The sequence below is a fragment of the Pseudophryne corroboree genome, chromosome 1, assembly GCF_028390025.1.
Source record: "Pseudophryne corroboree isolate aPseCor3 chromosome 1, aPseCor3.hap2, whole genome shotgun sequence".
NCBI classification, from domain to species: domain Eukaryota; kingdom Metazoa; phylum Chordata; class Amphibia; order Anura; family Myobatrachidae; genus Pseudophryne; species Pseudophryne corroboree.
Window position 1 is genome coordinate 98,723,853 of NC_086444.1, and position 16,854 is coordinate 98,740,706.

Sequence of the window (16,854 nt, forward strand, 5' to 3'; positions counted from 1 at the left end):
AGCAGAAACAACGGGTTCCACGACCGGCCTCTCATTCTGCCAGCTTTTGCGGTGGTTCATGGCGCGCGGGGGCGTGGTTAATTCTTCACTTTCAATCCTGCCCAATGCGGTTTGGGGCGGGGGTGTCGCATTCGTCACTCCTGCATCAGCTGTGGCGTAGGGCACGGGATCAAGGACTGCCCCAGTACACGGCACAGGGGTAATTTCTCCCGCTGAGCCGCGCTCCTGCGGCCCCAAGCGTTGGCTACAGCCCCCTCCCCAATTAGACTTCGAGCGCTCATACCCTGGCTGTGACGGCTCACGCGGCCGGTGGACGCCCTATTCTTACCTCGGGTTTTCGCACCTAGTTGCCTCTTGCCGATACATGGTCTGGCGGATCACGGGGCTAGTACGAACTTGCATTCGGCTCGGTAGTTTCCGGGTGTGCTCCGGCTTAAGGTTGCGGCCGCATTGTCGTTGGCCGGGATGATAGGCTTTGTCATCCATCTTACCTGTCCTCTCGGGTCATCTGTTAATAAGGCTATCCCTATTATCAGGTAGGGTCGTTTACCTATCTGTAAGTTTGATTCGACCATAGATGCCATTCGGTCGTTTGGTCCGGGGGCGGCTATGTGTAATTGGACATCGCGTCAGCATTTCGCTCCTTCCGCTGCACCCTTTCGCCTTTCGATTATGGGTTTTCAACTGGATGATGGCTAATATATCCATCGCTGCCTCCCTGCGGGGTTTTTTCTCTCTCGTGCGCTGACTTTGCAAGGTGCAGTTCTTTCCTCCACTGGGGTCCGCAGCAAGCGGCGGGCCAGCGGGGTATGTCGCACTACCTGGATGATTTCTTTGCTCGGCCCACCTGGCTCTGTTCGCTGCGTCGTCTTGCTGCGGTGGCCGTTGGCAGGGTCCCTCCGTTTACCTCAGGATTCAGAAGGATACGGTCGGGGGTCTCTGAAGGCTCCTTGGGGACACGGTGTTGCGTCTTCCCGATGGTTTCCTCTATGAGCTCACCGTGGACAAGCTTACTCTACAACAGGCGCAATCCTTCTTGGGCCTGTTTTCTTTTTGCTTGGAACGTTATCCCAATGGGTAGAGTTTTGCTGTGGGAAATTGGAATGGGCGACAGTTTGGATTGGACACCCTCATCATGTTCTTAGTTTAGCACTCACGGGATTTATGTATTTGGACGGTTTTCTAGTTCGTTTCCCCTCCTCTCTGGAGTTTTTCACGGACGCCTCTGGTGCTTGCGATTCTTGCTGTTGCTGGATGTTTTTTTCCCATATTGGGCACAGTGGCGCTCTGGCGCTATGCCCTGCATAACAGACAGGTGGTCTTCTGGTGCGACCATTTGGGCGTGTTTTTTTGCCATCATTAGGCAGGAGTCCACATCCTTGCTGGACTGCGGGTCTTCGCGCAGATAGTCTTGCTATGCTGGGTGAACGACATTACGTTGCGAGACAAGCATGTCCCAGCCGAGCGCAACGAAATTTATGATACCCTTTCTCGCGGCGACTGGCAGTGGTTTCGGCAGTTAGCTCCTGCAACTTTAATCCAAGGGGACTTCTGTCCTGCTTCTGTGTGCGGATTGGAGGATTTAACCCACAGGTCTTTGGCTCCTGCGCTACCTTCTGGAGAGGGGCCATAGTGGGTAAGACCCCTCACAAGGCAGATGGCCCATAGTTGCTTTGGATTCGGGATGGCTGGGATGGTGGCAGAAGGCCGATCCCATAACATCTGGGTAGCAGGCCCTCAGGGATAGTGGCAGAAGGCCGATCCCATAACATCTGGGTAGCATGCCCTCAGGGATGGTGGCAGAAGGCCGATCCCATAACATCTGGGTAGCAGGCCCTTAGGGGTGGTGGCAGAAGGCCGACCCCATAACATCGGGGTAGCAGACCCTTGGCGATGGTGGCAGAAGGCCGATCCCAGAACATCTAGGGTAGCAGGCCCTTAGGGATGGTGGCAGAAGGCCGATCCCAGAACATCGGGGCAGATGGCCCTCCAACATTTAGGTTATTATTTCAATTAGGATTTTGCGATATCTTATTTTCCTGAGATGTCTGCTGTCTGCTATATGGCCCATAACATCTGGGTAGCAGGCCCTCAGGGATGGTGGCAGAAGGCCAATCCCATAACATCTGGGTAGCAGGCCCTTAGGGATGGTGGCAGAAGGCCGATCCCAGAACATCGGGGCAGAAGGCCCTCCAACATTTAGGTTATTATTTCAACTATGATTTGAGATATTTTATTTTCCTGAGCTGTCTGCTTCCTGCTATGTGTGATAAATGTTTTCAACCGTCCCTTAGTTAGACAGGGAGTTTTTTAATACAAGTTTAGATTTAATAGGCCTTCCTTTCAGTCAATAAAGGCCGTCGACGCACGCCCCGAAGGTTTGGGATTTTGGATTCAGCGCTCACGATACGGGGATACGATATTGGGGATACGGGTTCGCCTCTTCATGGTGGTCTTTACGATGTCCTTTCCACGGTACGTTCAGGGTGGGTGAGCTGGGGTCCGTCTCTCGGACTTCAGCCTCACCCGTGCTGGCGGCCTGCGTCGTCATATGCCCCGACGGTTTGTGGTGTCGGATTCAGCGCTCCAAGACGGACGTAGCCGGCAGGGGGCTGTGGGTTCAAATGTGTCAGGCTCATGCGCGGGGCATTTGTCCAGTGCCCGCGGCCCGGGCTTGTTCGTCCCTTCGGCCTCCAACGCCCACCGGGTAGCTCGTCCATCGTGACGGTTCCCCGTTGTCCAGATATCACTCCCGGTCAGTTTTGGAACGTTGTTTTTTGTACCTGGGTCTATCTCCGGCCGACACTGGGACTCACTCTTTCCGCATCGGCGCTGCGCCAGCAGCCGCTGCGGCGGGTTGGTCCGAAGTCGAAGTCCGGGCACTGGGTAGGTGGAGGTCTGGTGCAGTCATACGCTATATCAGGCCTTTTCCTCCAGTGCGCCCCTTTGAGGACTAGCCGCTCGCCGCAGTTGCACTTTGCGATTGCGGGGGCCTTGAGGAATTTTTGTTTTATCGTTGGTTTTAATTACGGCTTTTGCCGGCTAACGAAGTTTTGTGTTTTTGCCTCAAGTCAAATTGGGCGACCCTTCCCCCCAAAACCCCCTCCCCGTTAGGGACGCAGTTAGGTTGCCCATCTACTACTCATACTATATTTATTTTGCTTATTAACCTTGCGTCACACCCTTCTTTTGCAGGACGGCGGTTAGGTCCGCACTTTATATGATTTGACGGCCATTCATACATCTACGGGCTGTTCGTGTCTGGGCTGGCCCGGCCAAAGCTGCGGTCTGTTCGCTGGTGGGGGCGTAGAGGCCTCCGCCGGGGATGGCCTGCGGGACTGGCTCCGGGCGGCACCCACGGCCGGCTGGTATACTGATCTTCTTGGGGGACCTTATTCACATTCTTAGGTACCTTTAGGTAGTTTTTCTTGGGTTTCGTTGCATTAGTCCGTATTCTACTTTATGTCTCTTTAGTTAGTTTTGTTCTGCTTCTTAGGTCCCTTTGGTTAGTCTTTTCGGAGTAGGTGGCGGTGGCAGGTTGGTAACCTGGCAGTTGGCCGGTTTCTGAACGGTTACTTAATTTTAATTATGAGTTCAAGGTTAGTAAGTTTGGGTGTACTTTTAGGTAAATTTTATAGTTTTATAATTAGTTTACGGGCATCGCTTTACCAAGTGGGTCCATATAACTGGTATAAACATATGTGGATGGCGGGGCCGGTGGCCCAATTTTTACCATGTAGGGGCGGAGCGTACCTCCGTCCCTGCAACTGTTGGTGGGGCAGGGGTAGTGGCAGAAGGCCGACCCCTGTCCTTGGATTTTTGATTTTCGATGTCTGGGATGGAGGCAGGAGGCCGATCCCGGAACATCTGGGGCAGAAGGCTCCCTCACACATATGTTTTTTATTGCTTGTTTTTCTGTATTATAACATTGATCACCCATGTTACGTTTATCATGCTTAACCGTTCTTCTCCCCGCCACCTTAGTTAGATAGGGAAGTCTGCATTTTAGTTTTAGTATTTAATAGGCCTCCCTATCAGTCAGAAAATAAAAGCTGACCCCTTTCACGCCAATTACAGTTGTTGTGTCTTTATTTTATAAGATAAGTGTGCTTGAGTGGCGCGTGGATGCATCTGACGTGTGAGGTTTAATAAAGGAGAAAGATATCTAAAAGCAATTATAGAGTAAGACCATTTTCCTTACTGCGTAAGCTGCAAATTAGGTGTCCTGTTAGTTGCTTTTCATTTTACCTTTGTATGCCTTACTGCCATGTTTTACTTATAGCACAGTGTAATCTATGTAGTGGACCCAAAATGGCTGCCTCACATGGTACTCTCTTGTGTAGAATAAATAATGCATGGTTTTAAACTCTCCTAATTTATTTGTCTCCCTAAGTATGTGTCATTTCATTTTCTACACCTTTTGAGAGAATTTATTTATTAAGACAACTTCAAGCAAAATATATTTAAAAAATAAATGTCTATTTTTATTTTAAGCAAAATGTAGCCTATTTTTGTTTTACTACTACTTCTTCTTCTTCTTCTTCTTCTTCTTCTTCTTCTTCTTCTTCTCCTTCTTCTTCTTTGTCTTCCTCTTCTTCTTTAAAAACACCACACCGTCTTTAAGAAAAAAGTTTATTAGTCAGGGTCTTCACCTGGGGGCGGCAGCCTTTAAGTTCTTTAGCATAGCACTTGGAGAACCACAAGTGCCAGCATGTCCGGACATAAAGGGCCCGCTGGCACCTGTAGTCCACCTGTAAAGAAAATATTAAAATAAAAACACCACACCATCTTTAAAAAAAAAGTTTATTATTCAGGGTCTTCACCTGGGGGCGGCGGCCTTTAAGCTCGTTTGCATGGCTACAGCCCATCCAGGACTTCCAGCGTCTTCTTTCTTCAGGAGCTCTTCCGCCGTCGGACTGACGCTGATGCCTCGTGCTGACTTATATAAGTCAGCCGGAGGGGCCGGGGTGATGACGCAGCGAGCTGTGATTGGCTCGTGGTTGCCATCTTGAATGTAAAAAATTACGCTGAGGTGCCATTTTTGAAATTGGTACTGCTCCGCTGCCAAACTCTGCAGAATGGCAGTGCCACTAATACTCTCACTGCCACCAATGCCCACACCTCCGCGCACCCATATAGTGATGGCAGCGGATCCAGTGACGGATCCTCTGGCCAATCACTGTGGCCTCACTGACAGGGGTGTGCTTTCATGGGTTGAAAGCACATCCCTGTATGAAAGCAGCACCTCTAATGGTGCCGCTTTCCCATGCATTTCCAATGGACTTTTAATACCCATGGCTAGGCCCCGCCCACCCCCGCCCCCCGCTCCCACACCCTTCCCCATTCACACTGGGAGGCACCACGATCGGTGCCTCCCAAACACATTTAAACAGGGATAATGATTAGATTAATATAAAGGAGATACTTATGACATAGAATACAGTATGTGTCATAAGTATCTTCTTTATATTATTTTAATCATTAATGACAGTGGAGGCACTGCCTCCCCTGCCTTCCCTGACTGCACGTCCCTGGTTTGCCCAGACCACCCGCCCTCCAACTAACCTTGCCTAACCCAGTCTTCCCATCTGTCACCTCAAATCTGATATCTTGACCTATTTACCCGGCAGGAGAAAAACGCACCTATACGTCAATGGTTAGAGAGTGAAAAAAGAGAGCAAGAAATGAGTGGGGCATGGAGAGCCCACCGGGGGAATGCATAGGTAAAGGCCCATGCTTAGGGGTGTGGCCTGCTGCCACAGAGGCTTAGCTAACATGGTATAGGGCCCATGATAAATATATATAGTAAATACTGCTAGTACATGCATGATAATGTACCAGATTAATAACTGCAATGCACTGTAGATAATATGTATAATGTACAATTCAAGTGCACAGACGGGACCTGATCCATAGACGAGGAGGTGGGCCCCCAGACAGTAGGGCCCACCGGTGGTTTCCCCTGTACCCCTATGGGTTATGACTGTCCCCCTCCCCCCACACTCCCTGAGTGGGAATGAGGGGGGAGGGGGACAGTCATAACCACCATAGCATTCATTTCTGACGCTAACAGGAATTACAACTGTACAAATGTAGCTATTCTCATTGTGGCTACATCTTAAGGCGATTGCGCCTTGTTAGTCGCGACCGCACCGCGTACATCTGGACATCTAAGACATGTGTGTGCCCCATTCACATGGATGGGGGCGGCAAATGCCGCAACTCGACATAGCTAGGCACAGGTGCGCATAGCTGCGTCGAGGGTGCACGTTTCCCTCAGATGTAGCCATGATCAGCATGGCTACATCTGTATATAGTATTGGATAAAAACAAAGGTAATGATTAAAGCACAATTTAATTCTCTTACATCTCTACATATTAATAAAAATGGATCAGCGTGCAACACTGGCACACTGGGATTTAGGCAGGCAGAGAGAGAGAGAGAGTAAAGCACCCTTCATATATCTCCAATGGCCCATTTGCAGCCGCTTGTGGATGTTAAGTAATGGCACTGTCCCAGTAGGTGTGAGATTTTGTTTTTATCCAATACTATGCTATCCCCAAGGTCATAAGTCATATATTGTAATAGTCATGCTAAACGTCTGCCGACGATTCAAAATAAGCTGCTCTTTTCTTTGTCCAGTCACTAACCTTCTACCAGTGTGCTATGCCGTGCCAGGCCTCTGAAAGCATATGTGAGAGACAGCAACAGCATAGCCCTGACATAGGCAGTTTTCATTATGACATCACAGCATGACCTCACACACCCCACCAGACCGGCTAAGACTGGTTATTTCTGGTTTGAGGCCCTTGTCTTTTACATGACAGACCTAAGGGAAATGTGACTTAAAATTATTACATGAGAAAAATTTTATTACTGCCATTTGCCGGCAGTTTTGCTCACTTAGGTGGTCATTCCGAGTTGTTCGCTCGTTGCCGATTTTCGTTATTTTGCGATTTTCCGCTTACTGCGCATGCGCAATGCCCGCAGTGCGACTGCGCCAAGTAAATTTGCTATGCATTTAGGTATTTTACTCACGGCATTACGAGGTTTTTTCTTCGTTCTGGTGATCGTAATGTGATTGACAGGAAGTGGGTGTTTCTGGGTGGAAACTGGCCGTTTTGTGGGTGTGTTGGAAAAAAGCTACCGTTTCTGGGAAAAACGCGGGAGTGGCTGGAGAAACGGGGGAGTGTCTGGGCGAACGCTGGGTGTGTTTGTGACGTCACACCAGGAACGAAACTGACTGAACTGATCGCAATGGCTGAGTAAGTCCGGAGCTACTCAGAAACTGCTAAGAAAGGTCTATTCGCAATATTGCGAATCCGACGGTCGCAATTTTGAGAAGCTAAGATTCACACCCAGTAGGCCGCGACTTAGCGTGTGCAAAGCTGCTAAAAGCAGCTTGCGAGCGAACAACTCGGAATGAGGGCCTTAGTGGCATCTAATCTTGTGATGTATATTTTATATTTTACAAATAGAGCCTGATTAAGGTTGGATCGCAATCGCAATAAGCGATCCAACGGTAAAAATTGCTAAGAGGATGCGGGAACCTGCGCAGGGCCCATCCTGCGCATGCGCCTGCATTTTCTACGGCGCCCCACAGAAAATGCGATTGCTTCTGCCTGTCTATGAGGCAGAGATGGTCACAGGGAGGGGGGGGGGAGGCAACGCTCCATTTCAAAGACGGAGATGGAGTATTGCGGGGACGAGACTTCAAAACAGGGGCGGCAACGGAGAAACAGGGGGCGTAGTCGGTGCAGCTGCATGACATCACACGCAGCCGATGCTATCACAAAAATGGCTGTGGGTCTCATGCGGGCGCCTAACATGTGGGGCATACTAGCCCTGTGCTGGGCGTCCCCCCGCATGTCAGAGAATCTGATCATAAATGTGCTAAATTTAGCACATCTAGGATCAGGTCTGAATCACCCCCATGGAACAAAAAAAAGGCCCAAATTATGTGATTTTAGTTTTGTTTGTCCATTTTTGAAAACAAAAAAACAAAACCAGTCACGGCAGTTTGGCAAAAACCAAATACAAAGCCGGATGACGAATCAGGGCCAATTGCAAATCCAGCAAAAATGGTCCTGTGCACGTCTCTAGTAATATTCTAATACCACATTGAGTTTGCTAGCATTGAATGCCTAGGGATGTGCTGATATGAGACATTCCCTTTAACTCCTGTTTTATTGAGTTTAATAAATTATTCCTGTAGTTTAGCTGGTCATTCAAAACTTGGGATCAGTGCTACCATATGGTCCCTACTGGTCTGCACATGTGCACTGATGTTGCTTGCTAACTGGTAGCTGCATTAGAAGTTGTTGCATTCCACAGGAGTAGCTAGCTGCTTATATCCAGTTTTGCGTTCCACATGGCACAGTTCGGGAGCACTAGTGCCACATTTTACACATGGTACCCTGAGGTTACCGGCAGAGAGGTGCATCTCTGCCTGACCGATTACGTGACTTAAGTGTTGAACAGTGTATTGTTGCTATAGGATGTGATACCACTACCAGGCAGGCCATGTGGTCCAAATTAAACTACTGTACATGTAGTTTGCTGTCTTTTTGTACATTATTCTGTTGGTATAAACATACTTGCCTACTCTCCCTCATTCTGCAGGAGACTCCCTGAAATAGAAGAAATCTCTCAAACTCCCTGAATAGTCCAGCAGTCTCACTGATTGCACCTTAACCCCTGATGGGGGGGTAAGGTAGAGAATAGAATAACAGTTGGTAAGAGTAATTCTAGAAAGGCACTTGTAAATAATGGTAAGTTACCATTAAAGCAAAAGGGCAAAGGAAATATTAACATAAAATGTCTGCTTGCGAAAGTAAGAAGCCTATCAGGTAAAATGGGGGAATTGGAATGGCATGTATCAAAAAATCAGTATGATATTATAGGTATTACGGAAACATGGTGGGACGACTCTCACGACTGGGTTACTAATTTGGAGGGATATTCACTTCTCAGGAGGGACAGGGCTACCAAAAGGGGAGGAGGGGTATGTCTCTATGTAAAACCATCTCTAAAACCAAACTTAATATATGTTATTTACGAGGGGACTGGTGATAATGTGGAATCACTATGGGTTGAGATCACTAGTGGGGGCACTGAAATAAAGAAACTAGTAATTGGCACGTGCTACAAGCAACCAGATATTAGCATACGTGACGAGGAACTGCTCTCACAGCAAATTGAAAAAGCTGCGGGAATGGGGGACATCCTAGTGTTAGGGGATTTTTAACTATCCGGGTATAAACTGGAGTAACGATTCATGTGTAAAAATTAGGAGCAGCAGGATTCTAAACACATTAAAGGATCAATACTTGTCTCAATTAGTCGAGGACCCAACCAGAGGTTATAATGTTCTGGACCAAGTTATTACCAATAATGTGGACATTATATCAAACATTACAGTTGGGGAGACCTTGGGAAACAGTGATCACTATATGATCACATTCAGCATCAGTTTCAAGAAACATAGCTATAAGGAATCAACAAAAACATTTGACTTTAGAAAAGCTAACTTCAATATGCTAAACGACATTGACTGGGAAGTTTTGTTTCATAGTAAAGACACATCGGAAATGTGGGATGCTTTAAAAGGGTTGCTTGATAGCAATATTCACAAATTCATACCATTGGGCAGTAAATGCAAGAGTAATAGACTCAAATCAATGTGGCTTAATAAGGATGTCAAAGAAGCAATGGCTAAAAAGAGGTGTTCTTTTAAAGCATTTAAAACTAATGGAGGGGAGGAGTCATTCCAGTATTACAAAGAATGCAATAAAAGATGCAAAAAAAGTAATAAGGGCAGCTACAATTGTAAACGAAAAACAAATTGCTATAGAGAATAAATCCAATCCCAAAGAGTTTTATAAATATATAAACATTAAAGGGTTAAAAAAAATAGAACATAGGCCCATTAAAAGATGAACTGTGAGCCTTGGAAACGATGTCAAAATAAAAGCGGATATACTGAACAGCTTTTTTTCACCAGGGAGGATCAGACGGTGTTAGTAGTGCATAACGACAGTGAAGGTAATGATTCTTGGCTAGATGCTTGTTTAAGTGAGGAAATAGTCCTGGAGAGACTAAGCAACATAAAGATTAATAAATCACCGGGACCAAATGGTTTTCATACGAGGGTTATTATGGAGCTTAAGGCACAGCTTGCAAGACCCTTATACTTGATTTTCTATAGTTCTATTAAATCGGGTATGGTACCGATGGATTGGCGTATAGCTGAGGTAGTGCCATTATTTAAAAAGGGTTCTAAAAAATCATCCTGGGTACTATAGACCAGTTAGTTTAACCTCTATAGTGGGTAAAATATTGGAAGGAATTTTGAGGGATAGCATAGAGGATTATCTGCGGAATACTAAGTTTATGAGCAGGAGTTAGCATGGGTTTGTGAGCGACAGATCATGTCAAACTAACTTAATTAGCTTCTACGACGAAGTGAGCGATAATCTTAACCAGGGAAAAGCAGTGGATGTGGTCTATTTAGATTCTGCAAAAGCCTTCAATACAGTGCCTCACAAGAGACTGATCATCAAATTAAGGGAACTTGGCCTAGGATACACTATTTGTACATGGATAGATAATTTGCTGGATAACAGGGTACAACGAGTAGTGGTCAATGAGATGTTCTCCAGCTGGGCACTAGTAGTCAGCGGTATACCACAAGGGTCCATATTTGGTCCGCTACTGTTCAATATATGTATTAATGACCTAGGAATAGGCCTGGGAAGCATAGTATCAATCTTTGCAGATTACACTAAACTGTGTAAGGTAATTAATTTAGAAATAGATGTGGAGTCTCTACAGAATGACTTATTTAAACTTGAATTCTGGGTGTCTAAATGGGGAATGAGGTTCAATATTGAAAAATGCAAAGCTATGCATTTTGGGATTAAAAACAAACTTGCATCCTATTCACTTAATGGGGAAAATATAGGGGTATCAGTAGTGGAAAAAGATTTGGGGGTCCTCATAGATAATACACTCTATAGCAGTACACAGTGTCAAAATGCAGTGAAGAAGACAAGTAAAGTCCTTGCTTGCATAAAACTCGAAAGAGTTCAAAGGCGTGCTACTAAACTGATTAAAGAGTTAGAGACACTGTAGTATGAGGAAAGGCTAACTATGTTAAATATGTATACTCTAGAAAAGAGGCATCTAAGAGGAGATATTATTAATATCTTCAAATATGTAAAGGGTCATTACAAGGAGTTAGCAGGGGATTTGTTTATTAATAGAACTCTGTATAGGACACAGGGACACTCACTGAGGTTAGAGGAGAGAAAATTCCATACAAAACGTAGGAAGGGGTTCTTCAGGGCAATAAAGATTTGGAACTCCCTTCCGGAGAAGGTAATAATGGCGGACTCTGTAAATGCATTCAAAATCAGATTGGACAGCTTTCTAGCTGAAAACAGTATAACCTGGGCAGAGTCAAGGTCTGCAGAAGCATGACCGGAACACCAACTGTCAGTGCAGTGCTATATGCTGGAAGTCCAACTGCACTAAGTGAGTGTAATAATTCCACTCATACTGTATAGTCATTTTGGACAGGTTGGTATTGGGTGATCGGTGGTTGGGAGACTGGCGGTCACCATACCGACGCCGGGATTCCGTCTGTCAGATGGCCAGCAGGGGGGATTTCGGCCAGCACAACAAAGACCCTTGCGGGCTCGTTACGCTTGCCAAAGGTTCTATCCCACTCTATGGGAATAGTCCCTGTTGCTTGGCATGCCAACTGGCGGGCTAGTCAGTGTTCATGATGCCAGCGCTGGTATTGTAACCGCATCCTTTTCGGACTTGAGGAGCCTGCACACTGCAAGCATCTGGTTGTTCATTTATTGTTCCTCTCCCTGATGTTAGATCGAGACCATACATACCTCAATCCTTTTCTAGGTCACTAAGCTATACAACAGTGAAAATGTGATATAAATTCATACAGTAGTTTTTGTGTGATGCCAGAAAGTACAGACACAGTCTAAATTTCACTTTTTTTTTGTCTCCATGGTCCATAAACAGTCCCTAGAAGTATAATTCTCAATAAAAAAATGTCTATGTACAGACACAACCCTTACAGTTTTATTATATGTATATATTTTTATTGTAGGGTGTCCCTATTTATCTTTGGCTATGTAAGGCTTTGTGTGAACCCAATTTCCACTGTTGTTATGTTGTTTATTACTGTTCCAGTGTTTCAATGATAACCTCATTTAAGGACAAAACGATGAAAACTAGTGTGCCCTGAGCAGTCTCCAGGTGTGCCGCCATAGAAGCACATCCAGGCCCGTCAGTGTTTTGCCGTTACTGAGGCCCTGGAACGATCAATACTGGTGGGTTTAGTGGTTGCAGAGCCAGTTCTTATTTAGGACCCGGGCAGTGTTGGGCTCTTCTGGCTTTCTCAGATGTGGCTCAGGCGTTACCTATGGAGAAGCTGTAACATGACATCATAGGACATGCAACTGCACCATGCATCACCATTATATTTGAATGTGCCTTGGCAATACTTAAATCTTGTTCAGTGTGCCACGAGATGTAAAGGGTTGAAAATCTCTTTGCTACAGTGTCGTCACCATGTTGTTATAAAAACAACAGAAGACGAGCATTGGTAAAAGGGGCTGCTGGAGGGGCCTGGCAGAAGCCCCAGTTTGCTACCCCTCCCCAGTATGCCTGTGCTGTAGCCAGTGGCAGTGGCGCCGTCTTCATGGTGATTTCTTTGGGAAGATGGCACTGCACATAGAAAGCAAAGACTCTGGCACTGCTCCTGATTGGCTTCTGGTCCGTGAACACGGACCGGCACCTGATTTAAGATACCCGTGCCATCGCCGGAGATTGGACTGGGGAGCAAGAGAGATGTGCGCTGTGCTTTCCTGCCCTCGATGCAAGCAAGGTGGTTGGGCCGCAAAAGGACCCCTGCCCGCGGGCCACAAAAGGATGCGGTAGGAGCTGCGAGTTTGACACCCCTGCCCTAGTGTTTCAGAATTTCTGTCATGGCACCCCAAGACCATAGTTTCTTAGTGAGAAATGTTGAAAAAAATATAAAATGAAGTAAATAGTGTTTATAATATGTTAACCTTAGGTTCAGTTATGTGGTGAAGGACTGGTTTTGCCGATTAAATTCAGTACAGGTTGAGTATCCCTTATCCAAAACGCTTGGGACCAGAGGTATTTTGGATATGGGATTTTTCCGTATTTTGGAATAATTGCATACCATAATGAGATATCATGGCGATGGGACCCAAGTCTAAGCACATAATGCATTTATGTTTCATATATACCTTATACACACAGCTTGTAGGTAATTTTAGCCAATATTTTTAATAACTTTGTGCATTAAACAAAGTGTGTGTACATTCACACAATTCATTTATGTTTCATATACACCTTATACACACAGCCTGAATGTCTTATAATACAATATTTTTAATAACTTTGTGTATTAAACAAAGTTTGAGTACATTGAGCCACAGAAAACAAAGATTTCACTATCTCACTCTCACTCAAAAAATTCCGTATTTTGGAATATTCCGTATTTCGGAATATTTGGATATGGGATACTCAACCTGTATAAGCAATTTGAATTGTTCATGGACCACTAAACTACAGCACCACTGCAAGGCCTCCCCTATCCCCCCCTTCCCACCTTTCCCAAGGAACCCCAGGGTCTCACGGCCCCCTGTATGGAAACTACTGCCATAAAATAAACTTATTTTTATAACTACATGTAATACACCTTAGATCTCAGTTCCTTTAAGGTTTTATATCCTTGTATACAGTAAACTACACATATTTGAAAATCCTACACCAGGCACAAGTAATAATTCAGATGCGTTGTTGACCGGCGGCCGGGATCCTGGTGGTCAGCATACCGATGACGGTATCCTGACTGCCAGAATGCCGGGAGAGGGGCAAGCAAAGTGAAGCCCCTTGCTGCGCTTGCCACAGGTTCTATTCCCTCTCTATGGGTGTCATGGACACCAACTAGTGGGAATAGTCCTTGGCCCCACTGACTGCATTCGGTGGCCGGGATCCCGGTGGTGGTAAGCTGACCGCCGGGATGGTGACTACATCCCATTTAGATGACTATGTGGGAGTTTTAGCATTATTATCCTATTTGTATATAAAAAGTGTTGAAAGGGGAGAGCGCTACTGCACAGATTCCATACTGTTCCATCAGGAAGGCTTCACTCCCTGTACCAAGATGGCTGCTGACTTCCAGTGATCCTGCCGAATAACACCCCTCTCATCTCAGCCTCCGCTCAGTGAGAACCAGTGTGTAACAGTGATTAAGTGGGGTTCATAGAAATATTTTATGCAATTCACAGTATGAGCTTACCATCTTCAGAGTGTTGGAGAATTATTATACATTTTTATTTTTTGGTCAGAGAATTTTTTTTTTTTATTTTATAATGTAACTGGACCCTGTATTGCTATTTTCCCCTCAGCTCACTTTAAAATAGATATAAAGGAGAAAGATATCTAAAAGCAATTATAGAGTAAGACCATTTTCCTTACTGCGTAAGCTGCAAACTAGGTGTCCTGTTAGTTGCTTTTCATTTTACCTTTGTATGCCTTACTGCCATGTTTTACTTATAGCACAGTGTAATCTATGTAGTGGACCCAAAATGGCTGCCTCACTAGGTACTCTCTTGTGTACAATAAACAATGCATGGTTTTAAACTCTCCTAATATATTTGTCTCCCTAAGTATGTGTCATTTCTTCACCTTTTGAGAGAATTTATTTATTAAGACAACTTCAAGCAAAATATATTTAAAAAATAAATGTCTATTTTTATTTTAAGCAAAATGTAGCCTATTTTTGTTCTACTACTTCTTCTTCTTCTTCTCCTTCTTCTTCTTTGTCTTCCTCTTCTTCTTTAAAAACACCACGGGGTATATTTACTAAGGTCCCGATTTTGACCGAGATGCCGTTTTTTCTTCAAAGTGTCATCTCTGGAATTTACTAAACTCAAATCACGGCAGTGATGAGGACATTCGTATTTTTTTGGAAGTCAAAGTAAAAAAATACGAATGAATACACCATCGGTCAAAACGCGGCTGTTTAAGTATGAATCTCGGTCATTTACTAAGAAGTGCAAAGCAAAAAAAAAACAAAACACTGCCGTGATAATTTACAAATCGTAAAAAAGTGCTAAAAAAAAACAGACCTGCTTTTTTGAGCCGTGATTGGATAGGCATGCAAGGATTCATGAGATCCGTGCATGTATATCTGTGGGAAGGGGTGGGAAAGTGTTAATTTACCCAAAAAAAATTGCGTGGGGTCTCCCCTCCTAAGCATAACCAGCCTCGGGCTCTTTGAGCCGGTCCTGGTTGCAGAAATATGGGGAAAAAATGGACAGGGGTTCCCCCATATTTAAACAACCAGCACCGGGCTCTGCGCCTGGTCCTGGTTCCCAAAATACGGGGGACAAAAAGAGTAGGGGTCCCCCGTATTTTAGAAACCAGCACCGGGCTCCACTAGCTGGACAGATAATGCCACAGCCGGGGGTCACTTTGATACAGTGCCCTGCGGCCGTGGCATCAAATATCCAACTAGTCACCCCTGGCCGGGGTACCCTGGGGGAGTGGGGACCTCTACAATCAAGGGGTCCCCCCCAGCCACCCAAGGGCCAGGGGTGAAGCCCGAGGCTGTCCCCCCCATCCAATGGGCTGCGGATGGGGGGCTGATAGCCTTTGATGTAAAATGAAAGATATTGTTTTTAGTAGCAGTACTACAAGGCCCAGCAAGCCTCCACCGCAAGCTGGTACTTGGAGAACCACAAGTACCAGCATGCGGCGGAAAAACGGGCCCGCTGGTACCTGTAGTACTACTACTAAAAAAATACCCAAAAAAAGACATTACACACACACCTTGATAGTAAAACTTTAATACATCCATCCACATCAACATACATACATACTTACCTATGTCCCCACGCAGGTCGGTCCTCTTCTCCAGTAGAATCCATGGTGTACCTGTTGAATAAATTATACTCACCAAATCCTGTGTAGAAGGCTCCTCGGATAATCCAGTTGTAATCCACGTACTTGATAAAAATAAAAAAACGGAGACCCGATCCTTGCACTGAAAGGGGACCCATGTTTTCACATGGGTCCCCTTTCCCCAAATGCCAGAAACCCCCTCTGACTTATGTCTAAGTGGGTTTCTTCAGCCAATCAGGGAGCGCCACGTTGTGGCACCCTCCTGATCAGCTGTGTGCTCCTGTACTGACTGACAGGCGGCACACGGCAGTGTTACAATGTAGCGCCTATGCGCTCCATTGTAACCAATGGTGGGAACTTTCTGCTCAGCGATGAGGTCACTTTCGGTCAACCGCTGAGCAGAAAGTTCCCACCATTGGTTACAATGGAGCGCATAGGTGCTACATTGTAACACTGCCGTGTGCCACCTGTCAGTCAGTACAGGAGCACACAGCCGATCAGGAGGGTGCCACAACGTGGTGCTCCCTGATTGGCTGAAGAAACCCACTTAGACATAAGTCTGAGGGGGTTTCTGGCATTCGGGGAAAGGGGACCCATGTGAAAACATGGGTCCCCTTTCAGTGCGAGGATCGGGTCTCCGTTTTTTTTTTTTTATCAAGTACGTGGATTACAACTGGATTATCCGAGGAGCCTTCTACACAGGATTTGGTGAGTATAATTTATTCAACAGGTACACCATGGATTCTACTGGACAAGAGGACCGACCTGCGTGGGGACATAGGTAAGTATGTATGTATGTTGATGTGGATGGATGTATTAAAGTTTTACTATCAAGGTGTGTGTGTAATGTCTTTTTTTGGTTTTTTTTAGTAGTAGTACTACAGGTA